Source organism: Copadichromis virginalis, linkage group LG22 (assembly GCF_057382275.1).
Source record: "Copadichromis virginalis isolate Kocher_CV1m ecotype Utaka linkage group LG22, C_Virginalis_male_GT1.1, whole genome shotgun sequence".
Lineage (NCBI taxonomy): Eukaryota > Metazoa > Chordata > Actinopteri > Cichliformes > Cichlidae > Copadichromis > Copadichromis virginalis.
The window spans coordinates 30,553,291-30,576,413 of NC_140638.1; the positions used below are offsets into that span (position 1 = coordinate 30,553,291).

At 41.7% G+C, this 23,123-nt stretch overlaps 1 protein-coding gene across 1 annotated transcript in view; it reads left to right on the top strand.

Moving 5' to 3' along the window:
• hpca (hippocalcin) overlaps nt 1–23,123 on the top strand; it is a 53,440-nt gene that overhangs the window by 1,180 nt on the left and 29,137 nt on the right. The gene's annotated exons all lie outside the window — the stretch shown is intronic.

Here is a 23,123-nt window from a genome sequence, read left to right on the forward strand (position 1 = left end):
ATACTGGACTGAGAACTGGGTGGGGTGTGCACAAGAGGGAACCAAGAAACAATGAGTGGGAAACACAAACTTTATCAAATATAAATATAAACTACTAGAAAATTGACAAGTTGGCAAGTTGTCATTGTGAAGAGACCTGCCTGCATAAATATGTATTATGAAGCATGTATGCCCTGTAACGATATGCCAGGGACATTAAAGCACAACATCCAACTCAGGGGCTAACAAAAAGCAGTAAATATGTTGGTAGAATTAAAGAAGAAAGTCATTTTGATTTAAGCACACTTTTGCAATGTGAAGGAGTGAATCAAACCAGTGTGAGGCACATGTTGAGGGAATATTGTAATGGTTTGCATCTCGAATTAGCAATAAAGAACACATCATTGTTAGAGATGGGCATGTCAAGTAAAATATATATTCAATATTCACTGGGAACTGTTCTTCCACTCACGCTCTAAGCCAGTGGTCCCCAACGTTTTTTGTTCCATGCACTGGTTTATGTCCAACAATATTTTCACAGACCGGCCTTTAAGGTGTCTGTATAAATACAACAAAATAAAACCAGTACCAGTACCAAAAAAAGAAGATTTATTCATAACACACGGGAAGAGACCCAGGGAAACTGAGTTAATGATAAAAATGATTTAAAAAAAATAACGCTAAAAACTGATAAAAATCCTGAAAACCATGACTTTCACACGTGAGCCTCAACTCTCAACAACTTACGGACCAGTACTGGTCTGTGGCCCGGGGGTTGGGGACCGCTGCTCTAAACAACTCAGGAATGACTGTTCTGGCTGATGTGTAATGTGCTAGCTTAATGGTGCAACATAACGATAAACTGGACTTCCTCTAAGTTCTGAACGCGTTCCGAAAAATATGTTTTGCTGGCTGTCGTTGTCTCTGATTGTGTTTGTTATTACCTGTTTGTACAGCAGCACCAACTATGACTGTGACAGACACTTTGCCAGTGGAATAGCTGGTAGTTAGTGGGTCATTTTTATAATTTTTGTTGTTTTGTTTAGCTTTAATGGTAAATGGTCTGTATTTGTATAGCTTTACTAAGGACCCCAAAGCGCTTTACACATTCAGTCATCCACCCATTCACACACTGGTGATGGCAAGTTACATTGTAGCCACAGCTGCCCTGGGGCGCACTGACAGAGGCGAGGCTGCCGGACACTGACGCCACCGGGCCCTCTGACCACCACCAATAGGTAACGGGTGAAGTGTCTTGCCCAAGGACACAACGACCAAGACTGTCCAAGCCGGGGCTCAAACCGGCAACCTTCCGATTACAAGACGAACTCCCAACTCTTGAGCCACGATCGCCCTAAACTGCATATTACATTACCACACTTGTTTGGCATTAGTAGTACACTGCATTCAACCACCCAGCAGTAAAATCAAGGAAGATATGTTGACAAGACAAAGGACAGTCATCTTAATGACTGTTTGAGTATTAGAAAATCGTGACTAACCCCAAATGTTACATTAGTTAACATTAAATAATATTATTTACAGTGATGCATTAAAGGAAGACAGTGGAACCTTTTTTTTCCAACATAATTTGGACTTATGGTACTTTTAACATAACATATCATTTTTGAAAGGGCAACCCCCCCCCCCCCCCCCCCCCAAGGATGGGGCTGTGACACCCCAGACTCCCTGCTTTAGGTGCACCCCTGTTTAGGACCTCTGCTCTGCTTTTTCCTGGAGATAGCACACCAGCTTCGCTGATAGCACGACACATTGTCTCTGTCTTTTCTTTCCTAAATGCCACACAGCTATTGCTCGCCTTCTGTATAATCCTTTCAGATTTACCATCAGGCTTGGCACAGGGCGCAGACAAGCGAAATCTGTGCAGGCAGTCAGGAATACTCAAAGGAGCCGCATGATTGGCAGCTCATGGTGGGGGAGTGGGGGTGAAAGCCTTTGTGGTCATTCTCTAGCTGTCATTTAGGGCAGCTAATGACGAAGAGAATGATGAGAGAGACCATTTTAACATGGCCATTTTCAGCCCGACCCCAGGTTAATGGGAATGTGGAGGCACGGCCCCAACAAATTGATCCGTGTTTGGGGCTTGTGTTGTAAGGGAACCTGCTGAATTCTGTCTGAAGTGAGCAGAATTGTGCTGCTCATGTTTTTGGTGGGTAGAGGCAGCATTTAGCCTGCATCTGCTTGTCTAGTTGTTACATAAGAAGATAAATGTGCGCTGGAGCACTACTCTCTCAGTCACTTGGACTCATAAGCACCCCCGCCTGCACACACACTTCTAACTCGTGCTTGTATATACACATGAAAAGAGGTTTTAACCCTGAAGCACCTTGCAAAAGATCGATGTCGCAGTCAACGTGTATATCAATGAGGCAAGTGAGTTGCAGAGTTGAGGAAATGGCCTCATTAGTATCTCTTACTGTCTTTGGTGGTTTTTTCACGCATTGCTTCTGTGTGAATAATGCATCCCTTTCTATGTTCTACACTGCAGGCTCTCACATTATGGGAAACAATGTAGCCTTGCTCATTTATGTGACCCTGCTCTCACATAATGCCGCCAGAAATTCTTGACAAGATAGATGCAGCCTCAAAGTCACTTTCAATTAAGGTTACATGTGAAGGCAGGTCAGCAGGGACATTCAGACTCAGCATCTTGGAGATCTTTCTTGAAGAGACACAAGGAAATCCTGTGAATCTGTGGCGGCGACAGCTCAGGAGGTAGAGCAGGTCATCTGCATGGTTCGATACATCCAAAGTATACTCGGGTAGGATACTGAACTTTATGTTGCATTTCCGATGCAATCCTTGGAGTGTGAATGTGTGTAAAAACAAAGTGCTTGTATTAATAAGGGTGATTGAGGCGTGCTGTTTAAAATGCTTTGAGTGCTCAAGTAGGAAAGTGCTATGTAAGAACCAGTCCATTTATCATGTGACTGAGGCCGGGGAAACGTACATGTCCAAAACAGCTCCAGGCTTAAAGTTGGGTTAACTACCCCGCCCCTGCAAAAGTGTGCTGTTTGTACATCTTCCAGTAACCTGATAGATTCGAAAGGTCAGAGGATTTTTATTTATTTTTCTCTGAGGAGAACTCCAAGGCCTTTCCGGGAAAAAAAAAACAATACAAAACAAAACAGTCATTATGCGAAAAGAGAAGAGAGACTTCAAATGAGTGTAAAATGGATCTGTGGTCTGTAGCATAACACAGTAATGGGTGGAAATGGAAATCGTTCAGTTTATCTTTTACAAGAGTGATATTACATTTAATTAGCAAAATGTGAGCAGTCACTTTCCCATGAACCATCATAACTGGATTTTAATGATGCTGTTAGGTACTAATGTACACAAGACTTTCTTCGTTTAAATGATTCATGGCCCTTTGAATTTCTCTTATAAGCAACTTAAATAACCTTTATAGTCAAACTGTGATTTTTCTAAATAAAATTTGAACAGGATTTTGTTGATTCGGTGACACATTGACTCAATTCATTCTGCGAAAGCAACATGATCACCTACTGTACCTAAACCACATAACTAACAAAAACAAGACATTATTAATGCCCCAATAAGTTGGATCATCTTCGTAACGTTGGTACGCGATTGCTGTCATTTTTGTTTCGTAACAATTTTGTATCAATAATACTATAAACCTTTATTGCTTCGATAGAGCCATGCCTCATGTAAGTTAATGACTCAACGTGTTGGCAGGGTTTCTCCATGATTTGCATGTTTCAAATTTTGGTAAATGGACTTGTAATAGAAAGTGATTTACTACTTACTCATTGTGAACACTTTAAGTATTTTCTATTACAAGCATCATTTACCCAGTTACAAACATTGATGACAGTTTCTTTTCTATGCCTAAATGCCTTGTCTAACATTCGGGCACACACTCTCATGGATGTATTGGGGGAAACTTGGGGTTCAGTATCTTGTCTGAGGATACGTCAACATGCAGAATGAAGCAGCACGGAGTCGAGCTACCGACCTCCCGATTTGCTCTACCTTCTGTACCACAGTAGAAAATGTGGTATTCGTGGGACCACACTGCTTAAAGTGTTAAAAAGACAAAAATCTTAATTTATTTAGATGGAACCTCAAAACTGTAGCAACTGACTGTGCTGATAGTAATAATGCTAACTAACAGAAATAGTTTGATAGTAATTTCTTCATGCATGCTCAATCATCCAGGTAAGTAAATCCTCAAAAGTTGATTCTGTTCATCAGATGAACAGAATCAACTTTTTTATAGCGTAAACTATAAATAGTAAATGTGTATACATTTCGCTTCAGAGATATCAACTGAAGTTGAAATGATTCCAAGCTGTACTCTCATGTAATACCACTTTGAATCACAAGGTGGCACAGCAAATCATTTTACACTCACCACCCAGTTGGTGAGTGGTTGGTGGAGGGTGGTCGCTGTTGCCAACTGATTGCAAAGAAGAGGCTGCACCAAAATCCTCTGTGTGGTTGCTTTGGTCGCTAGCAGATTGCTGTTGCCACCAATGGTTGGTGCCCAGACTAATAACAAGGAGATTTTTGGTGCTGCACCGTATTCCTTTTTGCGACCAGTTTCACACTAGTGTTTGCCAGCAGCCCCTCTTTATGCCTGTGTACAATGGGCTTTAACAATTGATTTTACAGCAGCTTCCACAAACTTTCCAACTGGTTTTGGAATATGCATTTTTCCCTTGCAACTTGTGGTTGCCATATCATCACTGACTGGTCTGTGAGCCTGTCTGACCGGGGTTTTAACATGGCCTGATTTCCAACATGAGGCATAATATTGTTAAGCTTATGTTAGCTCAGATGGACATAGATCCTGTTTCTGTCACACTTACTTGTTTCTGAAGTTGAAAGAGCACAGATGACACAGCTTCCTAAAAACAAGCTTAGAAATATTAGATTAGTTAGAAGTCATCCATCAAGATAGAAATAGATGTAAATGTTTGAAGCCGACTTAAAAGAAAAAACCAACAGTTATTTAAGTTCAGCATAATCTGGAAGAATCGAAGCTAGTTCATAAAAAGAACCGTTAAAATCATGCTGCAAAGGCAGAGTTTGGTGTGACAGGTACGACGAGCTGCAAAAAAGATTAGATCCTACATTTCCCACAGGGCAAGAGACTAATGTCCACTTTCACCAAGCCCAACTCTCCTTCAAATAACACAAGAAAAATTCAATGAATCCTGTTCTAATGGTGCTCTGGTGACATCAGTGTGACATTCCAGGGTTACAAACCTACAGAAGGTATTCAACTATAACTGCTTTTTTAGACTCAGTAGCATTTTTTGATTACACTTCACACATGTGTAAAACGAGTGGAGTGCTCCTTAAAAAGACACAAAACTACGTCAAACTTCACACATAGCTTGAGGGTCGTGAATGCTTACATGATCATTATGGGATGAGTGGGAATCAGCAACTCAGACAGAGATGTTTTCATGGTCATCTCTGTGTGTGGATGTGTTTTCACGTGATCTGTTCGGGAGTGGGATGTAACCCACAAGGGTTAACGCAATGTCCATGCATCCCATGTGCGCCGCCGGCCACATAATCTGCTCTGATCCTAGTTGGGAGGGGCGTCTTCTGACTGTCAGACATCCAGTCTGATAATGACTGCGATAAGGCCGAGAGAGCAGCTGCTCTGCTGGAGGTGGATGGTTTAAAGCAAAATGCTAAAATCCAAAGATTTTACCTATCAGTCCGAGGTGAACCTCCATTTACTCTGTCGGCTTATTAGAGCATCGGTCCTGGGTAAATTAGCACAGTAGTGCTTTGCATTTTATGAGCATCTTTTGAATCAAGCGAATGAGACATGAAGCTTAATCAAGACTATTGTTCAGGCTCCTTATTGTAAGATCTAGCTACTCTGTCTCAAATCTCTGTCTGAAATCAAAAGGAAACAATCTGAGTTCTGGATTTGACAGAAGTGTTTTGTGACGCTTCTTTTTGTCCTCTAATAAAAGGACCGAAAATAAGTGAAGAAGGAAAGAGCAGGGAGTTAAAACAATAAAGTAGCTAGTGAAAAACAATAAAACAGATCACAGGAAAGCAAGAAGACTCTGAGTGGAGGTTTTATTTATGAAATGACTGTAATTCTGCTTGTTTGCCTCTTGATCTCTCCTTGCCTCTCCTCTTGCCATTAGGAGGCTGAAAGGGCAGCCAATTACTCCCTGAGCTCGGTGTGCAGTTTGGCTAATGAAGCCAGGGGAGGAAAAAAATGTGTGAGAGCAGGTTCTTTAGCATAAAAGGGCCACAAGCTCTCAACTGATAAGGCGTGGTGGGGAACACACAAACATGCACACGCGCTTCAGATCATATCTCAGTGCAGCTTTATCTTCCATGTCTCTCCCAGACCACAAAAATATTTCACTTTAGTGTCTTTAGAGCGATTTCTCTCTTCATCTCCTCCGTTCAATCAAATCTCTTCCTGTCCATCCACAAAAGTACCTCTCTGTCTGTCTCTTTGTCGATTCCAAAAGGCTCCCTAAGAAGCGAAAAGTAGTTTAATTAGTCCCTTCACTCCAAGAAGCTGTACAGTAGGAGAGAAAACAAAAATATCTTCTGTTCTCAGGGCGCTCCCCTGACTCTTCGCTCCTCCGGGCCTTCTCTCTCAATTTAGATGCCTCCCTTCCACCTGAACATAATGCAAGGAATTTTATGGAAGAATAACCACCAGCTGTGTCTCCACCTCAGTCTCATAAACATAAACAAAGTGGTGGTTGTTGTCGTGTCTGTGTTTTCTTATTTATTTATTATTATATATGTCACTCTAATTGTATTGAACATGGAGATAAAATGTTCCCGGTGACAAATTCAGCCCGTGCCTTGGAACAGTCAGTTAAGCGTCGCTCTCCACCAGTAGCCTTCTTGCAGGGCTCCCGCGACAGTAACAGAGAGCCAATCAGAAATAAGAAAATCGATCTGGGATCGGCCGGTTTGTATGCATTTACAAGCAGCCGTAACAACTGCAGACTCATTTCTCCGGCTGCTGGTGCAATCACACAGCAACCTCCTTCTGTCGAACTGTGAGCAAAAGAGCAGCATTATTCTGTGGAGTCTGCTCGGTTACTGTAAATGCGCTTCCTGTCTTTCAGGCCGTGGCATGGTGCTCTTATAATGTGAACAGCTTTTTTCCCCCCTGTTCCCTCATTTGACACAGTCACTTGTATGTTTCTGGAGACTCTTTTTCTTTTGTCTCCTTTGCAGCTGGGAATATGACTTTTTGCATACTGACTGATCAAACTAATGAGCACGTATTGATGCTGCTGCTGCTTCAGAGCTGTTGGTTTGAATTACCACTAATCAATGGCATCGTATGAGGAAGGGATCATACAGGTCTGTGGACTCCCTGCGAGTAACTACCTACTGCAACGCTCCCCTGAGTACTACATACCTTAAGGGGCTTTCCTTTTCTGTTTGCCTTCCTACCACCAATAGGAGGGCTAGTGTGACATATTAGTTGGCATAGCAACAGCTAGAATGGTGTCGATGGTAGTAGCCTGCAAAAGGAACTGTCAGAAGGTGGTGGTAGTGCTCCTGAAAAGTGTTTACCAGCCCCCATTAAACAAACAAGAAGGAAAACATGTTACTAAGTTCCAGGTGTGGCAGGTGTGGCGTGGTGACGTTAGAAGCTACTGAACGAGCAGGAGAAGCTTGGAAAACCAAAGACTAATTAGAAAGAACTTAAAATGAAACGTGAGAGAGTGTAACTGCGTAAAGTTAGCCTGTTAGCAGTTAGCAGGGTGGTGGGAGATCTAGTCGAGTAATTGCCAGGATATAATTTTGTATTTTTTCCCAACTTTCCCATCTGTACTGATTAATCTTTTGGCTCACTGTGGTGATGGATAGCATCTAGTAAAACACAGGAATTCAGATCCACCTCAGCTGTTTTTACTTACTTTATTATCTAATTTCAGATTCAGCACATTGTTTCACTTTATGTGAATACCCAGTCAGAGGAAATGCTAATGAAGCTTTAACAAATTGAAAAAAAAATATTTCTCAGGTAGCTAAGGTCCAAATCCCACTATAATGCCACTGTTATATATATTTTTTCTTATCTGGCAGTTCTCTGTGTCACAGTATTAAAGGCATTCTTACATCCAGACAAATCAGTCTACAGTTACATCACTCAAACGGTCCTCCACAGAGCTGGAGAGTATCTGTCTTGAAATAAAAGGCAAGAAAAAAATCCACAGATGGGGTTCCAAGATCTTTGATAGTTTATTATTCCTTCAGTGTCAATACACAAAAAGGAATACTTTCATTAAAGGTCATAAGATCTCTGAAAAGATTCCTCTGATCCTAAAATACCTATTGATTTGGGCCAGGGCTGAACTGGTGCCATGCAAAATGGTTTACATTACAAACATTATTCTTTTCAGTCATTGATTTCCTTTTCTAATTTGTAGCTATTCTCATGGAGTCAAACATCATTCTGTGACTTCATGATGATAATTGCTGAATCTTTGCAGCACAGTGGCAAAATGCTTTTTCTGACTAAAAGATTATAGCATTATCTTATAGCATAACACTTATACTGTGAAATTTACCCCATAATCATTCTGTAAATAATAAACCACTCCCTAAACTCGCTAGTTTCTGAATGAATGCCGCATAAAAATAATGCTAACTGTAATATCTTCCTTTGTTTCTTCCACCATGAGAAACATGATCGGCTAATTCTCCTTCAAATTACCCTTGACTCTGGGGTTGGCTTAGAGCTGGAGTTGGTCCCTGAGTGCTGCACACAGCTGCCCACTGCTCTTAATACTTGGTTTGGTTAAATGCACATATAGAAAGATTTCCCCATAATAGGATAACCTTACTTAATTTAATATGAATGCTACCTAAACATACTCAATCCTAAACTTAGTTGTGGATTTAATGCCGTTGCTTTCAGCTGTGGTGCTTCTGCTGCATCACTTAACTGATGTCACATGTTACATCAGTGTTTTATGTCCCTGCCTCTGAATTCATATTCAAAGCTGCTAACTTCACATCTCTGTAAAATTGATCCATGGATTTTAATTTTAACTACTTGACTTATTCGAAATTACATTTGATTTATTTTACTGACGTTAAGGCTCTGGGACTACCTTTAGTCTTAATAATGCTACAGATCCAACCGCTGGTGTAAAACTGCCAAATCAAAGATGGAGAGCTAGCTGCTGTGGTGTCACCACAGCAAAAGACCACCCAAAAGCATTTTTATGCTACCATGTTACCTATGAATACGAGATAAGTTAATCTGTTCACCCTAAGTGCCTCAATAGCTCAACTTTGGAACATGAAACAGTTTCACGATGCAATGGTTTATACATTAAACTAAACTACTCATGATGCAGTTAAGAAGAAAACTATGCGCCCTTGCAAACTGCTCCTCAGATGGTTTGGTGATGTATTTTTTTTTTTGCCTTGACATACTAAAGAATAAACCAAAATAACCTACTTAATTAAAGGGCAAGGGGGTAGTCCCACTTAAATAGACTAGCTGTAGCTTTAGGATCTGAAAAGCAAAGGTAGTGTTGAAGAGCATTAAACCTGTAGACTTTCTAATAGCCAATAGAAGGTTTTTTTCTGGTTTGAAAAGGAAGTCTGATTCTATAGACACCTATGGGAAAATGGCACGTCTGCTGTCTTGCCCTGAGACCTCAGTAAAATGTTTCCCAACACATTTACTGTCTCTGTCTTTAGTTACATTTTATTGAATACAACACAATGTTTGTTTTATGAATTTTGGTCCCCATTAGAGGATAAGTAGGGTGGGCCCATAGTTATTCTCATATGAGCATGCAGTGTCACGTCCACTCTTCAGTTTCCACTATCGTCAAGATGTTGATAGTGGAAATTTTCTGCCCAGGGCTTCACAACAGAGCTTCACTGACCACCAGTTGCCATCTTTTATATACAGTCTGTGCCTAAAACACTTACACTCCAAGTTGAGGTTTTCTGTTATGGACTGAATTTGTTTTTCAGAAGCAAGTTAGATCTTTGCTGTAGCTCAGAACAAAACTGTACCTTGTTCTTGTAAGTCAGATATTGGGTTGCAATAAGCTGTTTTCTTGTGAAGCCTTTTGAATTTTTTTTCAAATGCATTTTTCCCAAAGGATCCCGCCTTGAATTTAAATGCTGAGTACATTAAACATGCACTGTTTACAGTAAACAAGAAAAACAAGAAGCAGAGCTCATTTCATTTTTTTTTTTTGCCTCAATTTATACCCTGGTGCAGTAAGGAATCTCTCTTCCAGTGGTTGCATTATAAAAACGAGTAACCCGAGCAGCGGCTAAGCAGCACGAATTCTTTGCTCGGTGTCGATGGACTGATGTGTGAGCTTCACAGCCTGCAGGAGACAAAGGAGTAGGTAGAGTGTCAGAACAAGAGAGTCTACAAGCAAGAGACATGAAGTTGCCTGAATGCGTGAGCGTGCCCTGCACTTCAATACACTGCAAGTCACAGCACTGCATTGTGGGATATCTTCATCATGCAGCTATCGGCGAGACGCGATCGTTTCTGAAGGGGAAATTCTTGCTGAGCTGGCTCTCTCCCTTCACGGCAAAGGCTGAGGGTGGGCTGGACTTTTATTTAATGCTTCCTCTGTTTTCATGGCTGGTTCAGTGAATCTGAAAGTGAGACATCTATAATGTGGGAAGGTGTGGAGTGTGTTTTTTAGCTGTCCCTGTGTCTCCTGTCCCAGGCTTAATCCATCTCTCTGCATATGCAGCACTGCATTTAAGAAAGGATCTACATACATTCCTCACTCTTGAATTGTTTAATGTGGCTTTACTTGTCTTTTTATCTTAAGCAGACCAGGGCAAGAAAACCGGCTGCACATTCAGGGACGCGTCATCAGCTACATTCAATCAAACATCGCTGTGACAAGAGAGAAGTCACAGTGAAATAGGCAAGGCTGAGCAGGAGGTAGATTATGGTTGTGAGAACACAAAGTGGGGGTTAAATCCTCTTTATGTAAGTATGTTTGAGGGCAATGTTCTTTGCTTCATTTTAATATGGTGACTTAAGGGCAGGATCTCTCCCTCTTCTGCAACAGGGATACTCATCGGAGCTGGAATCAGTGTAATCACCAAGTGTAACACAGGGAATTTGAATTTGAGGATCTTCTTAGGACAACTCTGCGTTATGTACAGATAATAGGATTATTCTGAATAGCAGCCAAAGACATGCAATGACGAGTAAATATTACATGTTCTTTCTTTAATGACAAGAAAGTTTTAAGAAGTAATATTGTCAAAGCATTGGAACAACATTAGTCTAAATTATTTGGACAGTGCAAAATGGAAGTGATATGAATAAAAATGAACGTCTTTACTCGACATACTGTCACATAATGTGTGAAATGAAGCAATATGGCACCTACAGTTCTCCTACACATGCTCTGCAAACAGAAACACTGCCAGGTTATATATATTTTAAGTTCCATTCAGTACATTCTGCTTTGTGAGTCACGCATTTCCAAAGGATGTGTGATCTCCATATGATGGCTGATGCGAGGTGGAATTCATCCAAGAAGTATGGGGGGGGGGGGTTGCTGGTGATTTTCTTGGACAATTAGCAAATGTCACAGAGAACATGCAACGTCGCCACGAGAGATGTGGTAGAGGAAGAATGAAGGGAACCAGATATGGGGGAAATGAAGTGGAAAGCTAAACAGAGAGCGAGAGAGAGGGGACAAAAAAGCGAAAGGGTCGCAACCTTGTCGTCAGTGTTTGTGCCAGCTAGCAGCTGGAAAAGACTGATGCTCCTGCCTCTCCCATCTGCCTTTCACACCCCGCCCCGCCAACCATCAGCTCCACATGACCAAAGCTTCTCGTTTCTCTTCTCATGTAACTGTGACTTTTTCTGTTTTCTATCACCCGCCTTAAGATCAATCTTAATTTCACTGATGAATAACTTTTGTCTAAGTTTCCCACACGACTTTTTTTCTAACGATAACGAGGCGATAACTAGGGATGGGTATCGAAAACCGGTTCTTGTTGAGAACTGGTTCCCACTGTTTCAATTCCTTGGAATCGTTTGCCACTTTTAAAAACGATTCCCTTATCGATTCCAGTCGCCCCGAATGACGTCATCACGCTGAGTAGCGTCTTTTACCCAGTAGGAAACACGGCGCCTGAGCGGCACAAACGCTCAAAAGTTTGGTTACACTTTATGAGAAAGGATGACAACAGGGCAACGTGCAATACTTGCAAAGTAGAGATTTCATCAAAGGGAGGAAACACTACGAATATGCAAAAGCATTTGCTCAAAAAACACGCGATTGCTTTCAACGAATGTCGTGTTTTTGATCTGCTCCGGACTAGCGAAGCTCAACCCAGCAGCAGCGGTAGCGTTTCCACGTCCTCTCCCGTTAATACTGCAGGTAACTAATCAATTAGCATTGCATATTATGTTAGCGCGATTTACCTTATTACAAAACCTGCTATTACTGTGCGTTGCATTTAGATAACCATGATGAGAGAGACAGAGTCTGGCTGGCTCAGATGCTGGCAGTTCTCGCTGCAGTCTACCGGTAGCGTCTCCTTTCAGGCCAGGATAGACGAATGTCACCCAGCAGTGTCTAAGTTTGTGGTCAAAGGCTTGCACCCATTTGCCACAGCAGATTCCCCCGATTTCACTTTGGTAAGTGAATGTGTTTAATTGTAGGCAGGGACATTACTGGATATTCTTGTGTAATTCCTACAGAATAATTTATGTTAAACTTTGTTATTGCTACAGGAGAATATTTATTTTATTATTTTACATATACATTTTTTTTCCTGGGGACCCTGTGACACCCCATTGAAGAGCCGTAGGCTGTGAATCTCTTAAGATCTCACTGTTGGGTTTGTAAGGCCATGTTACTCCTAAATTTCTATCTTGTTCAAAGAGAAGATATAAAACACAGTTCTAAGCTAATCGACTTTAGTGTTCTCCTTTTTAAAAAAAGAGAATCGATAAGAGAATCGATAAGGAATCGAATCGTTAAACAGAATCGAAAATGGAATCGGAATCGTTAAAATCTTATCAATACCCATCCCTAGCGATAACTAAATAAATACTAATGCAGTGAAAAATCCATGATGACATGCATTGACACTTTCTTCATAAATGAGACGAAAAATTACGCAGATTGAAAAGCTGTTTGCATAAAAACATACTTGGTTTTTCCAAAAAAGGCTCAGGCTGGGGTCAAGTACATTAGAGGGTTACCTAGGCAACTTGAATGTCCACTTGCCACTGAATTGAGAAGAGTCACTCTTTCTTTCGGACACAGCTTTATACCTAACAGGGTTAACAACTTTAAGGTGTCGCTGTCCATGTAGCGTTAATAGTGTGGTTTTATTTTGTTTTCTTTGTTGTTCTTTGTTTCCTCACTGTAACCATAGGCAAGCAGAATATTTATTTTTTATTCTTATTAGGTTGTTCTCCCAAGTCAGGAAACAAAGAAGATAATAATTATAAAACTATACACACATATAAAAAAAAATAAATTCCCCACTCACCCCTGTGGGCGGTCAATCCTTCAAGCTCGGGTCCTCTACCAGAGGCCTGGGAGCTTGAGGGTCCTGTGCAGTATCTTAGCTGTTCCCAGGACTGCGCTCTTCTGGACAGAGATCTCCGATGTTGTTCCCGGGATCTGCTGGAGCCACTCGCCTAGCTTGGGAGTCACTGCGCCTAGTGCTCCGATTACCACTGGGACCACCGTCACCTTCACCCTCCACATCTTCTCGAGCTCTTCTCTGAGCCCTTGGTATTTCTCCAGCTTCTCGTGTTCCTTCTTCCTGATATTGCTGTCATTCGGAACCGCTACATCGATCACTACGGCCGTCTTCTTCTGTTTGTCTACCACCACTATGGTTGGTTAGCCACCACCATTTTGTCCGTCTGTATCTGGAAGTCCCACAGGATCTTAGCTCGGTCATTCTCCATCACCCTTGGGGGCATCTCCCATTTTGACCTCGGGACTTCCAGGTTATACTCAGCACAGATGTTCCTGTACACTATGCCGGCCACTTGGTTATGGCGTTCCATGTATGCCTTGCCTGCAAGCATCTTGCACCCTGCTGTTATGTGCTGGATTGTCTCTGGAGCATCTTTACACAGCCTGCACCTGGGGTCTTGCCTGGTGTGATAGACAATCCTCAATGGATCTTGTGCTTAGAGCTTGTTCCTGTGCTGCCATGATTAGTGCTTCCGTGCTGTCTTTCAGTCCAGCTTTGTTCAGCCACTGGTAGGATTTCTGGATATCAGCCACCTTCTCTATCTGCCGGTGGTACATACCGTGCAGGAGCCTGTCCTTCCATGATGGTTCCTCGCCTTCCTCCACTTTCTTGGGTTTCCGCTGTCAGTTGGGGCCATCTTCGTGATGTATTCATGGATGTTCGTTGTCTCATCCTGGACTGTGGTGCTGACACTCACCAGTCCCCGGCCCCCTTCCTTCCGCTTAGCGTACAGCCTCAGGGTGCTGGACTTGGGGTGAAACCCTCCATGCATGGTAAGGAGCTTTCTTGTCTTTATGTCAGTGGCTTGTATCTCCTCCTCTGGCCAGCCTATTACCCCAGCAGGGTACCTGATCACGGGCAGGGCGTAGGTGTTGATAGCCCAGATCTTGTTCTTACCGTTCAGCTGACTCCTCAGGACTTGCCTGACCCTCTGCAGGTACTTGGTGGTTGCAGCTTTTCTAGCGGCCTCTTCATGGTTCCCATTCGCCTGCGGGATCCCCAGGTACTTGTAACTGTCCTCTATGTCTGCAATGTTGCCTTCTGGTAGTTCAATCCCCTCAGTTCTGACTACCTTCCCTCTCTTTGTTACCATCCGACTACACTTCTCCAGCCCGAATGACATCCCGATGTCATTGCTGTATATCCTGGTAGTGTGGCTCAGTGAATCGATGTCTCGTCTGGGTGGGTGTTAACAGGTTGACAAAGATGTGAATTTTTCCGACTAACTGCGCAGTAATGATGGAAGCCTGCCAACACTGAGACCTGAACGTTCTCGCACAGTCACAGCTCAAACCATAAATATCCCATGATATCAATAAAATAGAAGAAGTCATTTTTCTTGTGGCAGTTATCTTGAAGAACCAGACTTTTGTTTTCATAAGATAAAGAAATAAACTGATTCATATTCTTGAGAAAAAAACAGCTTTGTTACCTTGAAATTAGGAATCAGAATACAATTTCCCGTTGACTGACATAAAAAAAATGGATAATATAACTGCGATATCAACAAAAAATGTAAAAAAGCAAATCATTATCTTCCAAATTAATCTATAACTTTATTGTTGTGTGTCTCTTTGGTAAGTGAAACAAACAAGGATGCAGACACAGTATCGACATTTGGTTTGTCACTGTCAGTTCATGATCCAAGGACATGAACGATCGTGTTATCATGTAAAAGATAAAAAGGTGCTTTCAGTTCACCTAAGACTGATGTGTATTATGACCAAGTAAAATATTAAAAAGGAAAACTGAATTCTCTCAGGCTAAAATGTGGGAACTGCCACAGTGAAGTCCACGGGCCTGTCTTTCCCCCCCCCTCTACTCGTTTCTCATCACAGAGCAATCCTTGACCTGAATAAGCGAATAATTGCCTTCAGCAACAAAAGAAGGAAGCTGATGCTTAGAGAATAATTACCAGCTTCATCTTGGGAAGTGTGTGTGACACTGCAGTGTGTCTTTGTCTCGTAGGACTCCTGCACGCTGCTCCGAGTGCGTCCTTGGGGCTAGTGCAGGTTGCTGCTGTGGGACATGAACTAAAATACACGTTAGTGCCTCGACAGCTCTTCACCCTGGAGGTGTCGCTCCATAAGGGATGTCCCCTTTTTTCGAGCCCCTGGAGAGCTCCAAAAACAGCGCAGTCCACCCTTTCATTCTCTCATCAGTGTCTACAAGACATTTCACTTCCCAGGCAATGTGTTACCGCTTGCAGGTTGAAAGGAGAGAGGTTTCAGTATCTTGTTTAACTTACCATTGCATTATCATCTACATTGTAGCTAAAGCTAACCAGAAGCCTTTCAGAAGATCAGAGAGCTGCTAAAGTCTTAAATTTTTGTCACGTAGAATTATGTTATTCTTGTTTTCCCTGATTGCCAAGACTCGGGCAAGCTAAGGGTTAGCTTTAGGGTTATGGCTGGGGTTGTTGCAATGACTTAGATGGTAGAGGGTTGACTTTACTACTTTGGTAGCTTTTTAATAGTCAGGTAGCTAAAACCAGGACACTGCACGGCACATCTGAACCCACTTTTAGTTAGTTTAATAATGAGGAGAAAGGCCACAGGGCTGGGTTCTAGGTTCTGTTGCCAATTTGCATTGGCAGGAACGGGACAGAAAGATCTAGAGCAGTGATACCATGGGAGCACAAACAGCAGCAAGCTAGCCCAAGGCATTTACTAAAGATCAAGGGCTGTTAGAAAATGACAAACTGACACTAGAAATGGTTTAGAGTGGACAGAAGATGCTGGAAGGAGGACAGAGGATAAGAAAAAGGAGAGGGTAAAAGAGAGGATAGGGAAGACGGGTGTGGTATGTCAGCAGATCAATTCCAGCTAAGGATAGAACTATATCAGGATCCTCCTTCACCTCAGCGACAGGAATAGCTGCACTTGTAACTCCTGGGGGAAATTTGTGGATACTATAGATTTGTTTAGGGGACAGTCTCACAGACACAATTTCAGTTATATCCTTGATGGTGATCTTGGAATGCTATAAATGAGCTGGACAGTTTGCTCCGTTGTCCAGTCGTCCTGTGTTTGCTGCATTGCCAATGACTGATAGTGTCGCTGACCGGGCAGCAGGATGTTAATGTGAGAGCATAGTAATATCCATCCTCTATGGTGCACAGTGTGGGCCCCAAAACAAAACAAAACAAGGAAGGAAGATTAACATAAGAGGATGGATATGAGCCAGGCACTAAAATAGTATTAACTGATAACATTTAGTAGCTCTTTACTTTTTGACCTTAAACCTGTAGGTCTACTATAGGTTGATGATGATAGACTGATCGATGAAGCCACTCACACACACATATTTATTTCAAAGTATGCAGAAGTGTAGGCACGACCTTGTGTGCAGGTGCCTGTGCATGCCCAGACATGCCTGTGCTGCAAATAATGGGTATATGTGGAGATGCGACATGAAATTATAGTGAACTTCATATTAATCTCCCAACATCATCGTCCATCGGCACATCCTGGGGTTCAGTTTATTAAAAATGATCAGTAACAAACATCTGCATCAGATTCAGATAAGGATTGGTGACATTGGGTTTTTTTTTTTCTAAATAAGCCGGTTTGTACCAGTGAGAGAAAAAAACAAGAACTTTCTCACTTGAAATTAAAGCTGTTAGAACTTGAACTGAACAGAACAAACACTAAAGATATAATCAGGAACACAACTTGTAGACTGTTGCAAACAAGGATTCAGATATTAATGGTTATTAATCTTAGATGACAGATTGAAGTGATCCATAATTTCCACCTCTACTTCATGTACACTAATATTTTACTACATGTGGTATCATTGGTGAGAACTGCTCCAATAATCTGCCTATAATCCTTAGTCCATCCACAGGAGGATTACCATGCCCTGATAGCTGTGTGGCTGCTATACCAGCACGTTACCATGGGACTAAATGGCTCAGATTATGATGAGTTAAAGGACATCAGGTTAAATGAGTGGTGCAGCTCAGTCTGATGGGTAATTTGAGTTATTACTCATGCATAGATTAGATTCTATCTCTGCTAGGGCTTTGGTATATATGCATCTGCACATGAAAGGAGACAGACAAGATGTGCATCTGCAAATACCTTAATAACCAAGTACTTTGAGACAAAGTAACAGATGAATATTATTGACAATCCCTCGGCAAGTTTCTCATCCTGTCGATTGGCTCCACAGGCATGGACTGTAGCCAGTAATAGTAGTATTTATGCTTTTTGCTGTTTAAACTCAGCACAGTAGGACATGAACCAGTTCTCCTTCTTGATTTAAAACATTGTGTTTAATTCATGCTGTAGATGGTGTAGCCCAGCACCCTAGAATGTAGCCTCACGTATATCTGACAACAACACGACATAGCATCGCAGACCCTAATGATTGTGATAGGTCTGTTTGGTAGTAAACATGGTATTGATTAGTTCAAGCTTACTTGTTTCTAGCGTGCTCTTGCTAATGCTAATGCAGTTGTAGCCAATTTTCTTATTCTTTCTTATTCTTATTTCTAACAATAATCTAAAAATCACCCCAACTGGTCGTGGCAGATAGCTGCCTGTCCCTGGGCCTGGTTCTGCTGGAGGTTTCTTCCTGTTAAAAGGCACTTACTCATAGGGGGTCATACGATTGTTGGGTTTTTCTCTGTATGTGTTAATGTAGGGTCTACCTTACAATATAGTGCCACTGTTGCTATGATTTGGCAGTGTATAAATAAAATGTAATTGAATTGAATTAAATATTCTGTGTGAGGGCTTGAGAGTTTCTGAAGTTGTCTTTCTTTTCTTCATTTCAGTGAAAATTTGTTTGAGATTTATTAGCCCCAAGTCCAATATGGATAGCTCTGTTTTACTTTTCATGGTATTACAATGGAGACACACCGGGGGACAAGTTAAAACCTGTCTGATCACAGGACAAGAGAATCACTGGAGGGACAGCTGAATGATATTTGAAACTGATCTACCTGCCCTGCCAGCAGGAAAACACAAGAAAGGAAGGGCGAGTGCTAGCTGGTTAGCAGCAACTGAACTTCCAAAAAGCCAGGGACTGTCCTCTAGAAAATCAATTGTGGTTGGTTAATATACCAGGGCAAATAAAGTCTGTGTGTTGGAAATGTTGATCAGACATGATATTTACCTCAGAACGTTAGTTTAAAAAAAGCTGTGAAAGGTTTCCTAACTGTCAGAAAGCCCGTGATAGTGGCTGGTAGTTTTCTGTCTGGGTTTTCATATTGGTTTTTTCTTGGTGGAAGCTGTAGAGCATGTCTGGCAATGGAAAACCTTCCTGACAATGAGTTAGAAGTATTTAGTTAGAATATTGCCTAATATTGTGTTACAGACTTGCCATGCTCAGCTGCTGAGGTCAAGTTGTCTCCAGGAGGAAGATGAGCAAACTTGCGGCTGTATCACCAACCCTCACCCCTTCTCCCCCATGGGAGCTCGATTCCTGGTGATATAATAGGCTGTCTTAGTAGAGGGCCATGGTTCAGCCTGTCAGCAGCCTGTCTCCTGTCTTGGGTTTGCACAATGAGCAGCAGACCCTATGGATTTTCATATATTATTATGCTCAGGCCCTGTGCTAGAATTACACACTCGCTAAAGGTCAGAGCGGTGCATAGAGCAGATACGAAAACAGACGGCGAGAGGAGGGAGGGAGGGAGGAAGGAAGAGGAAAAAGTCACATTAATTATCCATCAGTGTTCCACTTGTTTTGTGTAGTCTTTTTTTATTGCTCCTCTTTTGCTCTTTCTTTTCCTCCTCTTAATCTGCTACCTTTACAGAGTGAAACCTAACCTTGCAAACATTCTTCAGTCATGATGTCTCTCGGTCTCACATATGGTCTAATCATCGAAAGGAAAAAGCTCGGCTCCCTTTGATGCGCCAACTGTGCCGACACCCTGCTCGCAGTCTCCTCAAACCTGGCCCTTCCCACACAAGCACATGGTGCGCTTCAGTTGGGAAGCTAGCTAGAACACCCTCCCGTGCTGTGAATGTGCAGACAGATGCAGAGCTGACCTGAGCCGTATGCTGGCTAGCACACAAGTCTTCCTCAAAGCAACAGCTCAGAGTGTTCGTGCACTCAGCCAAATGCTTCGTTTTCTGTCTGAACATGTTTACGGTGCACTGATGGGTTTTCGCCATTAGCTGCAATGAAATCAAAAAATAAGGCTGTAATAGCTGCCCGCACCTTCCCGTTTGTGAACACTCTCCCTACTCTGTTTCCATGCATGAAACGGTTAGTGTAAACAGCACGAAGTGCATTACCAAAGGTACTGTTCAGATTCTGTTTCAACCTAAAAATTCATAACAAAAAGTGTGTAGCTACAGCACACAATTGCTTTTGCCTCGGACGCAGCGGTTGTGTGCGTTTGCAGTCGCTCAAGGCAGAATCTCTCTGCAATTCTGCCCCATGCATGTGTGAGGGGAGCAGAATGAAGTAGTTAACAAATGCATGCTGGCTACATGGTGAATTTTGCCTTAGTGACTGTGAAGATGAGCTTCCCAGTGTCAATATTTTATAAGGAACTGCCGTGAGTAGGCTTTCCACCAGTCCGGCTTCTTGAAAAATATTACATAAATATTATATAAATGAATATCTTCTTTCTTTCTTGTCACGTGGGACTGGCTGGCTCATATATCTTTCCTATGAGCAAAAAGTAAAGAATATCCGTACATTCCTGAGTGCTGATATATTTGGGCATGTGCATCTTTTTTTTCTTTTTTTTTGTATCATACACGAACCCTCTGAGGTCTAAATTATCATTTATGGTGACCCTGCACTAACCCTGTGCTACCAGAATATGTAATTTTGTTGTTTTTAAAAACTGTTTCTCTTGGGTCTTGGCAGTCAGGAGAAAGTAGTGAAAATTCTTACTGGCACTCATAAAAATCTGATTTTGATGTTTTTCAAATCAAAGTACTTTTACTTACCCCTAAAACAAAGGATTAGGTTTGGGATTGGAGTTTGGGGATAGGGTTGATGGTGTTGCTGATGATGACTTCAAGCACAAAGAGGTAAAGGTATTTAAGTCATGAAGGTAAACCTTTTTCCCACAAGTCAGTCAAAAACTGGAGCAGTTGGTGGTATGGACAGTAATTTCATTTTGAACCATTCCTGTTCCCATTAAACAAAGTGTTCACGGCTGGATACAGATCGTTTATGGAGTTTCCTGTAACTCCTTACAAACCACTATCACTGCTTTCCAGAGTTTGATTTGTCTCAGTTGGAATGATTATTTTGTGTCTGCTAGCATAGAGTTAAGTTTTAGGGTCATCATCAGATTCCCTAACAGAGAGCCAATCTGTATTCTGCCGATCTGTTGGCGACCCAAGGAAATAGATAAGTTGTGGGGGAGGGGGACTGCTGAATGCTTTCAGTCATGAAATTGAGATTTGTACTCCTGGATGCAGAACATTATTTCCTGTCTTTGTGACCTAGATGGAAATAGCATTGCCCTCTGATGGATGTGTTGTAAATGAGGTCAGCCTCCTCTCAGATGGAGGTCTGAGTTTTTGAAAAGAGGTCTACAATTGGGCCGATGACGAAGGAATGCTGGAGGTATCGCAGCATTAATACCACTTGCCTTAATGGTGTGTAGACTGGTCTTTAGACGTCGAAACCACTTTTAGCTGTTTTAGCACTGGGATGTTGGCAATAGATTCTTACATTTCGGTGCACTGGGGTTGGATGATTAATTAGACTTCAATTTATTAAGATGTTGACCTTTAAGAGAAGAGAATCCAGTTAAAATGATTATTTTTCCATATATTCACACTACAAGGTTTTCCCCAATAGGAACCATTTGAATTAAAGCAGTGCTCATTCATCCTTCTCAAAACCCCAAACTTACTTGCCGTTTAGTTCAGATGGAGCCGAGACAATGGAAAAAGGACCTTTGGTCATCAAGACTATATCTGAAAAATGTCAAAGTCATAACAAGATTTCCAGAAGGGAACCTTTGACAAGACCATTAACTGTTCCCGGCAGCTGCCTGTGTCTACAGATCCAGCAGCTTGTGGTGGAGGCTGTGCCATAATTTCTTTATTTATAATAATAATAATAATGGATTGCATTTATATAGCGCTTTTCGAGAACCTCAAAGCGCTTTACAATTCCACTATTCATTCACTCTCACATTTACACACTGGTGGAGGCAAGCTACAGTTGTAGCCACAGCTGCCCTGGGGCAGACTGACAGAAGCGAGGCTGCCATATCGCGCCATCGGCCCCTCTGGCCAACACCAGTTTTTTCATCTAAATTAGATTTTTAACTGGCAAAAATTCCCTGTAAAAAGATGCAATTTTCAAAAAGTCAGTAATGCACAATTCTTGAACGAGTTATTGTGTTACATTAAGAGTTTTGGCATAACAGAGTAGACCCTGTTTCCATGCACTGGACCAATCCCAGTTCACTCTGAAGATCTTGAAGATCCATTTGGGATGCAAGGAGTTTGGAGTCTTGGTCTCTTCACAGTGCTCCTTACTCGTGAATAGTTTTTGTTTTGTGGGTGAATCCGATGGAGAGTGGGACTGTACCAAACAGAAGACTGCTTATAACTGGGGATCTTCTTACTCAACTAAACAAGGAAAAAATATTAGACTGACCGCTGGTCTAAAACTAAGAAACACTAAATATCAAGTTAAATTTGAGAATTGCTTAATGGACCATATCAAAAACCAGTAACAAAAACATTTGAAACCATTAATCACATTCATTCTTTTTCTGTCTTCTTGGTCATAAAAGCAAAGCAACTATAAAAAAATCATAATTCACGATCAGTCACTGAGTAGAGGTTTTCAGTTTGACCTTTCGAATTCACAGTGGGGATTTACTGCTTTTGTGAGTTTCCATGACAGTAAATGGAATATCATTCGACTGTAATTTATAGCATCCTTGAAATCTTTAGCTTCACTATTAATTGCAGCATTAACCTCTTGACATATAAGTGTCTGTGGTTAGGGCTAGGATGATTGTGAGTCTCATGCTAAGCCAGCACATTTTTAGAAAAACGTTATTTTTTAAGTAAAGGATCATTTTTGTATGTCTTCCTTGCAGCTCTTTCATAAGCTTTCACAAGTTTTTCCCATCTCAAATGGGCAAATTTTCCATAAAAAGAGAGCCCTTCCACCAACCGGAGTGAGACACTGCGATCTTGGTGCAAACAGAATAAATAGATATCCATTGATTATGTTCATAAACAGAATACATATTGAACAAATAGGAAAGATTAAACAAACAGTTTGCAGTTCTCTGAATCGATTGCAATAATATGTGAAGAATGATTAGCAGCTATTTCAATCATGTGAAAAGCTCCATCAAAAAAGGCGTCCCTGATTTACCCCTAAACTCTCCTCTTCATCTGTCTGTTTTTCTCTCCGTCTCTCAGAGAGGTGAATGCCACATAAGCCTT